The sequence below is a fragment of the Euphorbia lathyris genome, chromosome 2, assembly GCF_963576675.1.
Source record: "Euphorbia lathyris chromosome 2, ddEupLath1.1, whole genome shotgun sequence".
In the NCBI taxonomy this organism is placed as follows: Eukaryota; Viridiplantae; Streptophyta; class Magnoliopsida; order Malpighiales; family Euphorbiaceae; genus Euphorbia; species Euphorbia lathyris.
This window is the reverse complement of record NC_088911.1, coordinates 116,746,984-116,760,286: the sequence shown is the minus strand read 5'-3', so window position 1 is coordinate 116,760,286 and position 13,303 is coordinate 116,746,984.

Here is a 13,303-nt window from a genome sequence, read left to right as displayed (position 1 = left end):
GCTTTCTTCTTGTTGTTCTTCTCCTTCGTTTCAACTTCTTCATCTTCTTCAATTTCTTATACCAATCGTTAGCGATTTTTGACATATTATGTTCAATTTCCCGTACAAATGGTATATTTTTTGCTTATACGCTTGCTTTTCTCGTTGGTTTTGCCTATTTCTTCATCTTTAATGGTATCGTTTCTATTTCCTCTATTTTCCATAAATTTTTTTCATTTTCGACCATTGCTGTCGCATTTGTGACGAAATTGTCGCATTTCATCACAAATGCGACAAGAACTGTTGCATTTCGTCGCAAATGCGACAAGAACTGTCGCATTTGTTAATGCGACAACTCTTGTCGCATTTGCGACGAAATGCGACAATTTCGTAACAAATGCGACAGCAATGGAGGAAAATGAAAAAAATTATGGAAAAATAGAGGAAATTGAAACGATACCATTACAGATGATGAAAGGGGGAAAACCAACGAGAAAAGCAAGCGTATAAGCAAAAAAATATACCATTTGTACGGGAAATTGAACATAATATGTCAAAAATCTCAAAAATCGCTAACGATTAGTATCAGAAATTGAAGAAGATGAACTGAAGAAGAAGTTGAAACAGAGAAGAAGAAGAAGAAGAAGAAGAAGAAGAAGAAGAAGAAGAAGAAGCGGATGAAGCGGAGGAGGAGGAAGAAGAAGAAGAAGATCGATTCATCAAATAGAACTAAGGTTAGTTTTGTCCAAAATGGGTGAAAATGTCTAATTTGGTAACTTTGAGGCAAGGTGGGTTAGATATGTAAATTGGGGTCCTTGATTGGGTCAAATTAGTAATTATCCCTACAAAGAATAGGTACTAATTAACTTGGTAAAGAAAAATTACTGAAAAAACTAGCATTGAAACGTGCATACCGTACCATAGTATGAGCTGCACTATTCGCTAGTCTAGGAATAGAAGTCACTGAAAAATCAGGACCTTGAATCAAAATTTTCTGACCGTAACAACTAAAACAAGCCAAAAACACGCTAGAACTGTTCCCTAATACCCCTCATGCTCCAAATTGTCCCGTTTCATTGAAGATAGAAGCATCATTACACTTCTCCCTATTTATAGGTGGTGCCTACCAACGAACAGCATCAACAGCAACAGCAACCCTGCTTTGCTGATGTAAACCCGAACGAGCTTCTCTCCATTCATGAACAACCTGCTCCGCCTTCCGGACAACGGTAACCGCATTGACTCCAGTGCCATAATATCTAATAATATATCAAATTTATACAATAATAAAATTTCAGTTTTCATCAATATATTAATCATATGATTTTTTTTAATTTTTTTATTAATGATTTTTTTAATTAATCATATAAAAAGGAGGACAAAAATATACTAATTAAAATGATAATATTATATCATTTGAATTAAAAAAATAAAAAGTAAAATTATTTTATAAATTTACGAATTTAATATATAGTGTTATTTAATTAAATATATTTTTAAATATATAACATGTGGAAGTTATGACTATTTAGAAGTAGGAGAGTAACCTTTGCAATTAAAATATTAGAGGTGGGTTTCATTTTATTATTTTTATAATAAATAATAGATATTTCTTAGTATATTTAAAATTGGTTAAAGTGTATAATTAATATTTAATATTTAATTAATTAAATATTAAATATTAAATACTTAAAAGAATATTCAATTTATTTGGTAATAATGTATATTATTATTTTTTTTATTTTAAGATAAATATCACTGGATTTCTTAATTAAGTTAAATATTACAAATACAATTATTAATATAATTAATATAATAATAAAATACATTACATAATAATAATATTTGAACAAATTCAACTTCTTGTCTACCAGAAGTATATATATACGAATTTATAATAGGTCAGTGGATCAACAAATATAAATCAATTTGTTGAAGAGATTTGGGACCGCTATGTTGAAAGAAAAAAAGAATGAATTATGTAATATTTTATTTTTGTTAATTTTTAACATTGAATTTTATTATAATTTTCTTTTTGTAATTTGTTTTTATAAATGAAACGTGATGTTTTTTTAAGTTTTTATAATTTTTATACTATAATGTTAATTGAATTCCATAAATAGAAAGTGTTTTTACTTGCAAAGTAATTTAAAGGAGAATGTGAAGAAATACTCATAGCATTGATAGTGAAGGATAATTTTATCTATAACTTTTAAAATTTTACAATTTTTTAATGTCCATTATCAAGAGCAATTTTATGACGCTAGAAAGTTGGGTCAATTTCAAATGTCATTAAAAAATGCAGATATTTGTTTATGTATTCTGCATCAGTTGCATATTAGTTGATTTTTATTTTATGCTTTTGTTATTTCATACTATAATTGGAAATTAATATTTTTAAATTTGACAAACTATTTGGATTTTTTGTCCATTCGTACATAACATAATATAATTTTTTTTATTCTTTTCACATGTATATATATGTTTGTGATCTGTTACTTGCGAGTAATAAAACGATGTAGGTATATAATGGAGATGATAAGATTCATGACCGTGAAAATACAATTTGATGAATTATTTTTCAAAATGACTAAACTTGTCAAAATTATGGATAAAATTGTTATTGATTGCTAAAGTTATAGATAAAATTGCATAATTGTAGACGTTATATTGCACTATTTTAAACGTTGCGATTATTTGTCCACTTTATTCCTATTTTAGAAATAGAATGTATTTAAAATGGGGTTGACATTGTATTGTGTGGCCTATACGGCCATATTCTATAATTGCAAAAAGGTTATGAGCTGAAGATTCTTTCCATGTGAGTATAGTACTACATGGTCCAGTTTCAGTTTGGATTATGCGTTTTGGAGTTATGCTCGACCGCCGACAGGTTCAGTACAAGTCTACTAATGTAATGAGAAGAAAGTGGAATATGATAAATATGTTATAATTATAATTTGAAAACTCTACTATGGGTCTAAATGATGTTCTATTATTTCTATAAATATTTTCAAGAAGACATTTATTTTGTTTGCTTTGTTTTTCTTATAAAAGCTGAAACATATTTCAAAATCTCTTATTTAAGAAATAGTGAAAAGTTGTAAACTCACTAATTAGAGACAAAGTTGTGTTAATTCCCACCAGATCCGGATGTGATTCGAACTCATGATCTTCCTGGTCATAGGTAAGCTCTCAACCACTAGGTTAAGAGCTTCACCACTGTGCATTTTATACTATTATGTTAATTAAAAATAATAGTATAAAATGATTGAATATATATATAAATATGAAAATAACAGATATCTTTAAAAATGTGTTAATAATAATATTTCAATAATAATATTGAAACAAGTCAAATAAAACAAGTCAAATAAGTAAAAAATAATGTTTATAAGTGATATATTTCACTAAAAATAATGAAACAATGTTCTTAAAATCTTAATTCATATCATGAAAACAAATAGAGAACGTAATAAAACAAAAATTTTCAAAAATAATAAACATAATTTACAAACAACCATAGACAATGTTTAAAAGTGAATTATAATAAAACAAAAGAAAAACATTCTTTGTTTTGATTGCAATCTAGGCACCGCTTAGGCTGATACAAAATGTCTAAGGGGTCAGAAACCGGTTAGGGGAACTAATCGAAAAAAAAATCGTTTTTTAAATTCTTATAAATTGAATTTAATTGGATTCATTTGTTAAAGGGATAAAGTCCAAATTTTTTTCAAAGTACATATTTACGCCTAATGTATGAAATTGTATAATTTTATCCCTTAATATTTTCAATTAAGATCAATTTTATTTTTATAATTTTTTTTGAACATATTAGTTTGATCATTATTAATTAACTGATTCCAAATAAATTTATTGATAAATTGAAGTAGTTTCGTGCTTTTTTTTATTATAATCTAGGATGATAATTTAGACAGTTTTTATGATCAATTTATATGTAAATGTCGTAAGCATTATGTTATATAACTCTATTTGAAATAAAATAAACATTTTAAATATAATCCATGTTTGAAATATCTAGTATAGTGCTTTAAAAATAGAAATATCTAATATAATAGTAAATAACAGTAAATTTTTATGTATCCGGTAAAATTATAGTTTTCTGGTAAATATGGAGTTCATCATATTTCAAACGAATTGTTTCAAATAAGACGCTGATATACTACCTGTCACACATAGCCTAAGGGATCATCATCAGCCCACACAATGTTGAAAGGGCTACCAAACATTGTAAAACAAAACGATAACGTCATTGTCTTGTCAATAGTGTTTCCCGTTGAAATTTTGGACGGACTTGCAGGATACATGTGAAGCAGTGTAGAGTAGGCTAGGTGTTTGGCCGGCTGGTTTCCATGACTGTCCTCCAACTGTTCATATTATTTTGACAACTTTTGTTAGATATTATTTCAAAGATACGGTAAAACATAGGGATAATTACTAATCTAACCCAATGAAGAACCCCACTTTACATATCTAACCCACCTTCCTTTCATTTTACCAAATTAGACAAATAAACCCATTTTGGACAAAACTACCCTTATTTTAGTTTGAAGGTTCATCTCCTACCTCCCGCTCCTTCCACTTCCACTTCCTCACCTGACCTTTCCCATTCAACTTCATTGTGGTTCATCTTCTTCATTTTCAGTTCGTTTCAACTGCATTTTACGTTTTGAACTCATCACTATATATAATCCGGGTTGTTCTTCTCTACATTTTCATTTTTATTTTCATCTCCTACCTCGACATTTTCATCTCCGGTTTCTTTCTTCTACGCGCGAAAGTGATGACGAGAAAACGGAAGGCGACGGCGACGGCGGCGGCGGCAAGCGAAGAGGAAGGACGGACGAAGCATAAGGTAAGCATACATCATCTTCTTCCCTGTTACCGCCATTAATGGATTAAATGCGCTCGAATGCGCTCGTATGTTAACTGTATGTAGATATGGTCGCATTTGTTACCTAAATGCGTTCAAATGCGACAAGGGATAATAGGCGAACATAGTGTCGCATTTGTTACCTAAATGCGACACATGCGACGAGCCATTCCATTAAACTGTCGCATTTATTACCTAAATGCGCTCAAATGCGACATTATACACCATGAAACATTATCGCATTTGAGCGCATTCACAGACGAATGCGACATGATTGTAAGCCTTATACATAGAATATGTCAGTTTTGTTAGAGAATTTAATGTGTGTATATTTAAAATTATTACAGCATGATCCCAGTGAATCTAAAAAGAGAAAACATAGTTCCATTTTCAAATATCCCAAGGCGGTTAATTCGGATGCTCAAGTAACAGTGAGGTTTAATATGGATTCTGGGGTCATGATAAAGAAGTATTTGAGTGAAAAGCAGTTAGAAATGTATAGGAAAACATGTTTTGGTCAATATTTGGATATGAAGGTTGCTAGTTTCTCTGCTGGAATAGTGCATCATGTCCTATCACGGGAGATTAAACATAAAGAAAGTAAACACAGGGAGATGTGGTTCAGTGTGAGGGGAGTTGATATGCGGTTTGGAGATTGGGAGTTTGGCTTGATAAGTGGTTTAAGGTTTGGGGTAAACATTGGGGAATTCATGGAAAGAATGTATGAATTAGAGATGCCGCATAGGTTGCGAAATAAGTACTTCAAGCAATACGAGACAATAACGACAATTCACTTCTTTGAAGTTTTGAAAAGTATACAATGGAAGAAGAAGGATGCGACCGACAGATTTAACCAAGATGCTGTGATGATTGCCATGTTGTACTTTGTGCATGGCAATGTATTGGATAATGCTAATGAGAGGCATGCAAAGGATTGGGTTTTGGATCTTGCAGATTATCCAAGACTGTTTAATGAGTTTCCATGGGGGACGTTGGCTTGGGAGGAGACATATAGGTTCTTGGACTGGGCCATTAGCAAAAGACTGAAGCAATTAGAGGCAAATGCAGTGGGAAATAGGAAACGTGTTCCATATCAACTTATTAGATTTGCACACGTATTCCAGGTATGATTTGTGTATATATGTTTGGTGTTTGAATGCGCCCAATTTCCACCTGTGTCGCATTTAGAATGGAATGCGCTCAAATGCGACAAGGTTGGGTTGCTAACCTTGTCGCGTTGGAGCGCATTCAAATATAATGCGACATGATTGGATTGTAAACCGTGTCGCATTCTAGCGCATTGAAATTGGAATACGACATGATTGGGTTATAACCGTGTCACATTCGAGCGCATTCAAATGGAATGCGACAATGTTATAATTCTTATCAAGGGATACCTCTTATTTGCAGACTTGGATTATTGAGTTGTGGAATGTGACTCATGCATATTACACAATGAGAAGTGGCAACCCACTTCCACGCTTGCTGAGATGGACCCAGAGAATAGTCCCCTCAAACAAAGCAATCAAAGAAATGTTTTCTGTAAGTGGAATGAGATTCGTATGTTTCTCTTTACTTTGTATTTGTTTACCAATACATTGCTATTTTTTTTTCAATGTAAGGTTGCTGATCCTCCAGACGCGCCTCTTGTGGTTGAGGATAGAGAGAAAGAGTTTGATTGGTACACGTATTTGGTGGACCATGTTGAAGGACGGAAAGTTGATATAAATGCAATATTTGCCCCAATAATGAAAGGTAAGGAGAAGGTTGAAGCTGATGAGGAGGAAGGTGATGAGGAGGAAGGTGATGAGGAGGAGGGTGATGAGGAGGAGGGGGATGATGGAGGTGATGATGAAGAGGGTGGTGAGGAAGGGGATGATGAAGTTGATAGATATATCATTGCATCACGGTCACAAACGACCGAGATAAAACAACTTCAAAAAGTTCTAACGGATGTGCTTGAGAGGCATCATAGGTGGTGCAAGGGACAATTTAGTAAGGTCGACAGTAGGTTAGACAACCTAGATGAACGGGTATCATTGATTGAGGGAGATATAAAAGAATTAAAGGCGATGGGTCGACCCAATGCTAATGTGGAGAATGAGGAGGCTGAGACCAGTAAAATTCGGGAGGAGCCAGTGGTCGAAGAGGGGCGGATGAAAGATGGAAAGGAACAAGAGGCAGGTATGGTTCAAGAGGAGCCGATGAAAGATGGAAAGGAACAGGAGGCAGATATGGTTCAAGATGATTTGACCAAGGGTGATGAGGAGGTTCAGAATGTTATTGTCGTACTAGACGATTCTGTGCAGGAGGAAGTTGCGCAATTAGATGAGGTTGTCCATCTTGATGATTCTGTGCCTAAGAAAGTGACACCAAAGTTGCAGCAAGAGGTACAAGTTGGTTGAATTTATACATATCGTATCTCTGGGTCGCATTCTGTAGTGGAATGCGCTCTAATGCGATATGAGGTTGCACTATGTCTTGTCGCATTGAAGCGCATTCATCTCCAATGCGACAAGATGTTGCACTATGGCTTGTCGCATTGGAGCGCATTTCTCTTCAATGCGACAAAATGTTGAATTACAGCTTTCAAGTATGAATTATTCATTACCATGTTTTTGTAGGTGGTTGCTCCAAAAGAAGATAAAGGTCGAGGGACCGGGAAAGATGAAGTTAAGGAAAATACTCGAGGAGTTATAGTTCCAACCCGAGGTGGAGGCACAGTTAGAGGTAAAGGAGCAGCACGTGGAACAAAAGTAGTACGTGGAAAAGGTAAACGGGTTGCTAAGGTTAGCAAGTATTTGAATTCGCCGTGGACCGATCCATTAAAGTACACCGATCCAGTAGCATTATATGGTGGCCATATCAAGTCTGAATTTGAGGAAAGACCAGCTATTTGTGATGTTGATGATCAGCGCCACCGAATAGATGCATGTTTGATAGAGGAGCTAGAATCGTGGATCAACGGGCCTGAATCAACTCAGGGAATACGTTTGAAAGGTTTAGAAATATACAGTTTGGATGCAAAAATTTTCAATACAGTTCGGGATGTGGGGACGTATATCTGGAATGAGGTAACCTTAATCAATCCAATATATCCTATTCATTTGTAAGTATGTGACTTTTACTGTATTAAATGTTTACATAATCTTATTGTAGCATATCAATGGTTGGCTGTATTTACTGAGACGACAGTCAGTACAAACTGATGTGGCTGCAGAATGGACTACTGTTGATACTGACTTTGTTGGATGTATGTGCCAAGCCATGTTTGTGAGGGGGTTCAATGAACCGGGGTGGGATAGTGAAGACTATTTCGTACGAAGAGTAAAAGGTGATGCAGATAATTTTGTACACCCTTGGCACACAGTGAAGAGAGTGTTTATTCCGATAAATTACAAGCAAGAGCACTGGATCCTAGGAGTGTTCGAGTTGCGGTCTATGCACTTATATATATATGACAGTCTTGTATCAAACATGTCGGAGCAACCTTTGGATGCGGTTCTCCAAACACCCTTGCAAGTCATTGTTAGAGTAATGGAATTGAGTGGCTATTTCGTAGATGGACGGGAAAATGTGCGACGGATGATCACTTGGAGTAGAGTTCCTGGGGTGCCACAACAAATGTCCGGCTCAAATGACTGTGGCGTTTGGACTTGCATAAACGCACAATTCTTAAGTGGATTACATGATATCCCGCATGACGACTCTTATGTATATCCATACAATTCTACGGATGGCGCTTTCTTTCGTTTACGACTTACAGTTGTTTCATGGACGTTTGTTAGACTTCAAATGATATTGTACTTTGATTCATGATGTTGTTATATATGTAATATTTATGCAATATTTGTTATAAACCCTATCGCATTTGAATGGAATGCGCTCAAATGCGACACGAAGTATTCACAATGAATTTGCTGAGTCGCATTTGAGTGCATTCAACGCACAAATGCGACTAGGATTGTTATAAACCCTGTCGCATTTGAATGGAATGCGCTCAAATGCGACGCGAAGTATTCACAATGAATTTGCTGAGTCGCATTTGAGCGCATTCAACGCACAAATGCGACTAGGATTCTTCTAAACCCTGTCGCATTTGAATGGAATGCGCTCAAATGCGACGCGAAGTATTCGCAATGAATTTGCTGAGTCGCATTGGAGCGCATTCAACGCACAAATGCGACACGAATTATTTACACAAGCTAAAGTATTGTACAAGATAAATTTGTTTGTCCCCAATAGAATCATACAAGCACATGCTAAAGACAAATGATATTAATCAACTGGATCATAAATGCTTCGAGGTAGTAGTGTTAGAACAACTTGCTGAACTTGAGATTACACTAGGAAGCCGAGTAGTGTTTGGAAGCATGGATGGACAATTCAAACGATTATGACCGATGCTTCCGCATCTGCTACACCTTGTGCGAATTACATCTTCACCCACAGATGGCCTTCTTTTTTGACCTTTTGGTCGACCAGCAGACCGTCCCTCCTTCTTAGGAGGAAGCACTTTCATAGGATTCTCGTTCACTTTCCATTCTGATTGATGACCAAGTGGATATATCGACTCACCCCATGCCAACTTAACTGACTCGTTGGTGTAGTAGCGATGTACCCACCTATAGGCGTTATCCATCCTATGTTTGGAAGCAACTTTGCATACGTGTTCACATGGAAATTGGGCTAGTTGCCATTTCCTGCACGTACATGTTCCTGCATTTAAATCAACAAGTCCCCCCTTAACCCGATCACCGATTTGAAAGGTGTGATTATCCACAGGGAAATATGAACAACGTATCGCTGCCCCTACATGCTTTATCATCTTTTCTTCCGGCTTCCTTGCCAAATAGCCTACACGTTCTCCTGCAGCAACATATTAATCTCGTAAATAATTACGTATGTATAAATAAAATAAAATAAAATAGAATACACATTTATAACCTGCTTCTGTACGTCTCTCGTAAAACCATTTTTGTAGTGTCATGCGTATGAACTCAACCAACATTGTGATTGGTAGACGTCTAGCCTCCACCATTAACACGTTGAATGATTCTGCCATATTCGTCGTGATAATGTTATATCGACGACCACAGAAGAATGCACGGGACCATTTCTCTTTTCCAGCTTGCAGTAAATATTCGGCAGCACCGGAATGTAGTGAACAAAGTGTTGCAAAGGATTCCTCAAAATCAGATACCCGATAGGATTTTGCACATTTCCAAAACGCCTCATCTATCTTACGAATTCCACGAAATTTGGCCTTAACATTTTGTTGCAGATGACGTGCGCACGCCCCGTGAACAGCATTAGGAAAAACCAAACTAACTGCATGTATAATGCTTTGGTTCCGATCTGATATAATGGCTAGATCTTCAACATCATTCAGACACTCTTTCAATTTGTTGAAAAACCAGAGCCATGATTCATTACTTTCTTTCGGTCCAACTCCAAATGCAACAGGAAAGATCATTTTGTTCGCATCAATACCAACTGCAATGTATAATATGCCGGGATATTTACCTTTTAGAAACGTTCCATCAACGGCAATGACAGGTCGAATATGTAGTTTAAAACCTCTTAAAGATGCACCCATAGCCATAAAGAAAAATCTAAATTGATCATTATCATCTGTCTCGATATGTGTCACGGTACCCGGATTTGTACTTTTCAACATCTCACAGTAGTCCGGCAACAACATGAACGATTCCTCTGGCGAACCACTTTGTGCTTCCAATGCCCAGTGTCTTGCTCTCCAAGCTTGCATATAAGAAAGATTAACGGAAAAATCTCGTTCAAAATCGAAAACAATATCCTTTGGTCGATGCACCCGATTTTCCAAATCAAACCTGCTTCGGAGTAGTATCCCTGCAACACGTTTCCCCGCTTGCCTATGGTGCGGACATATCTGATCTCTCCCACAAGCATGCATGTCCATACCATCTATTCTTGAAAGCCTGAACAAATTGGAACCTGGAATGACGATCCCTCTAGCCCTCCATTTACATTTTCCCACATCCTTACATTTCACCTCAAACAAAGACTTGTTTGATTTGTAAACCTTCCATTCAAACGAATTTTCAATTGCATATTTTCCAAGTGAATCTTGCAATTCAACTTTGTTTGAAAATATATCATTGACCCTCAAAGTAGTACCTCCGTTTGATTGTTTAGGTGCAATCATATTCACGGGCGCATCGCATGGCTTTGGACACCATCGAAATGGATCAGTCATCCTTTTCATTCTATCTTCATCGCCATCCTCATATGGGATACGTTGGACGCATTTAGATTGCTTAACTGTTTCGTGAACACTTTTAACAGGAATTTCATTCTGAGTGGTATCTTCATTCTCCACAGTCACCATTATCGTAACAATAATCATTATCATAATGCTCATCATAATGATCGTGATTATCATTATTCATATAATCATCGATACCATTTCCACAATCGTTGTCATCCTTACCATGTATAGGAGCATCCAGTTCGATGGTGGGATCATTACTTACTACTTCCGTTGGTTTGCTTTGACCAACATGTCCATCCTTGTTAGGTCGCAATATTGAAGCTTGTATTGTTCGCATGTTTAGAGTAGCATACAATGGAATCAAATCGGTCGGATTCATTCGGCAGTACTCTATGAATCCCATGACATCTCCATCGTCATCAATATCTGCTATCCCACCACGCAGTTTATTTGGCCCATATGTCGCCTGCATGGACATTTGGAGATCATACGAGGTTGAGTCAACGCGGAGTGCACCATAAACTTTCTCTTTCAACTTTTGCAAGTCAATATCTATTGGCAAAACCAACAACTTCGCTTTACCACCCACGTATGTCATCACTTTTCCTTCTGTAGTCCACATTCCGTTCCAAGATAAAAAACACGTACACCTCTCTTTGGTTGACATACTTCTACATTTAGTAACATGGACACGTGATCAAAACATAATAAAGCCAATTCATATGTAAATGATGCTCAAATGCGACATGATACACCAAAATGCGACTCAAATGCGACAAGCTATACCAAAATGCGACTGCCAAATGCGACATGGTACATCAAATGCGACCGCAAATGCGACATGGATATGAATGCGACAAGCTATATGTTAGTCCTTGTCTCATTTTATTCTCTGTGTCGCATTTGACCACCGAATGCGACACATCGGGAGACAATGGCGGAATCGGAAAATGTCAAGATTCAAGCAAATGTATTCGAAAACCAACTGTGTATTTCTAGTAATGTGTATGAAAAATGAGGGAATGATACTTACATGAACTTGAATGGGGTATGGATATCTTTAGATCTTGGGTTGAGTTGATGAATTTTCCTGTGAGAATGTGAAAGTAAATGAAAGGGAAAGAGGAGATGGTTGTTATATGAGAACAAGGGTAGTTTTGTCCAAAATGGGTTTATTTGTCTAATTTGGTAAAATGAAAGGAAGGTGGGTTAGATATGTAAAGTGGGGTTCTTTATTGGGTTAGATTAGTAATTATCCCTAAAACATACAAAAAATCATTACTTAATATATAATTTATTTAATTATAAATATTGTTAGTGAAATACTGTCATCAAAAAACAGTGCACCTATAATATTCAACTAAATCAACTTTTTTTTTATTAAAAAAAAATTTGGCAATCTTAAAGCAATGTTGCCAAAATTTGATAACCTTTCTTAGCACCTACCATCACTTTAATAATAGGCACTATTTAAAAGTTGTCAAACTTAATGTCACATCAACTGATACTATTTAGACATCCTCTATTGGAACAACCCTAGTACTAGTAGTAACCAACAAAAACACCGGTACGGATTAGTCCGTTACTATTGCAGACGTTATGAATATGTTGGTAATGGACTTCTACCTGTTACGAAAAACATGTAATATATTTGCAGAATATGGATTAATTGTAACTCTAGTATAAATTTGATAAACTGCTTCTAGAATGCCTGAGATGACATCAGGAAACTATCAGAGGAGGGATCAGAGTGGGATGTTCCTGCTTTAATGCTTAAGTCAGTAAAAATATTGAGATTTAGTATATTAACTAGAAAGCAAAGTGATTAAAGAAGTTGTTGTGTACCTTATGATATTTGAGATGACTATTTATAAAGATTGAGAGGGGTACCTTGTATTTGAGTAGTCTTCCACGTGGCAATGTTTTATTGGCTCGCGTGTTCATGCGCTTTTGAACTTGTTTTCTGGCGTGTTTTGGGGAACATGAGCGTATATTTCAAATACTTTTTTGTGATTGGAGCACGTGTCCTTGGCGATTATGCCTTTTGAGAAAGGGTTCCTTCAATGGTCCACATGTAGTTCCCTTTTAGCTACTCTTTTTCTGATTTGATATCAGATGTCCCCTGTTAGAATACTTTATCCGAAGATTTTTAGGCCTTCGTTTTGATTTTTGGACTC